This window comes from Humulus lupulus, chromosome 7, assembly GCF_963169125.1.
Source record: "Humulus lupulus chromosome 7, drHumLupu1.1, whole genome shotgun sequence".
In the NCBI taxonomy this organism is placed as follows: domain Eukaryota; kingdom Viridiplantae; phylum Streptophyta; class Magnoliopsida; order Rosales; family Cannabaceae; genus Humulus; species Humulus lupulus.
Genome location: NC_084799.1, coordinates 190335697 through 190337157, shown reverse-complemented (window position 1 = coordinate 190337157; position 1461 = coordinate 190335697). Strand labels below are relative to the sequence as shown.

The 1461-nt window shown below is 35.7% G+C and overlaps 1 non-coding gene across 1 annotated transcript; it reads right to left on the bottom strand.

Moving 5' to 3' along the window:
- Positions 1–1042: 1042 nt before the first annotated feature.
- LOC133792988 (small nucleolar RNA R71) lies at positions 1043–1149 on the bottom strand. The gene has a single exon (XR_009874453.1). It is a non-coding gene; the product is annotated as a small nucleolar RNA R71 (small nucleolar RNA).
- Positions 1150–1461: the final 312 nt, after the last annotated feature.

The following is a 1461-nucleotide window of genomic DNA, read 5'->3' as shown; positions in this document are numbered from 1 at the left end:
ACTACTGCGACCGCTTAAGAGTTTATTGGGCAATATCAATTTTTGGCGCCGTTGCCGAGGAGGTAATTCTACAATTAAAGGTTTGCCTAGTAAATTATTTTTTTATAAAAAAAAGTAGTATAATTTTTTTATTTCTCTTTTATTTTATTTTTCCTTAGTAAATTTTTTTTTATTTTTTTATTGTTTTATTTTATTCATTTTACTTTTAGGTTTAGAATTTTCTTTTACAGAATTAGGTTTTTTCCAAAAAAAAAAAAAGCAAAAAAAAGTATTGAGAACATTTGTGTAATTGTGAAAATTAGTAAAATCAAACTTGTTATGTCTTAGAAAAATTGGTTCTTAAATAAGGTCTGTGTTAGCATTACCCTCCAACCTTTTCTAATTACCTCGGGGAGTTCTAGAAAAGTTCTTGGGCCTAAAGTTATACCTTGGCAGCCTTTCCAATTGACCTGGGAATATTTTGGTGTATACTTATTACATTATTACACACTTGCGCTTATAATACTTACAAAATAAAAAAATATTTATGCCATGAAACAGAGACGCACTAGGGAGATTAGTGAGACAATAAGTAGAAACTTTAGAAAACTCTCCTAGTTCATCGTTTTCTTTAATTCGTTCAAACACTCCCGATTCACCGAGACTTCCTGAACCACCCATGATGGCTCATCAAGATGATGTCCAACCAAGAACACTACAGGATTATTTACATCCTATGCGTACAGCCACACCTTCATGCATAATGTATCCCAACAATATGCCAAATTTCAATTTCAAACCCAGCATGATTAGCCTCTTACCAACCTTCCATGGGTTGGAAAATGAGAGTCCATATGTGCATATACGGGAATTCGAAGAGGTGGTGGCTACATTCAATAATTGAGCTGATGTCACCAACATTGTGAGATTGAAATTCTTTCCTTTCTCGCTCAAAGACAAAGCAAAAAGCTGGTTGTATTCCTTAAGGCCTAGATCTATTAGAACATGGGATGAAATGACAAAAGCATTATTTGCCAAATATTTCCCGCCCCATAAGACTAGCAGCCTTAAGAGGAAAATCTCTACCTTCATCCAGAAAGACCATGAAACTTTCCATCAGGTCTGGGAGAGGTTTAGAGATTTGATAAATCAATGCCCACATCATGGATATTAAAGATGGCGTCTGATCAGCTATTTCTATGACGGTCTCACAACCGGACAAAGACAATTTGTACAAATGATGTGCAATGGTGAATTCCTTCAAAAAGATCCCGATGAAGCTTTCGAGTACCTCGATGATCTTGCTGAAAAGTCTTACACGTGGAATGGACAAGCCGTGATCAACTGGAATCTACCAATTAAAGGAAGATGACAACGTCAAAAGCCAAATTGAATCATTAAGACAACAATTCGAGGCTTTCAAATCTCAAGAAGGTAGAGGAATCCACATGGCTGCAAAAGTAGAGACACGGGATCCATGCT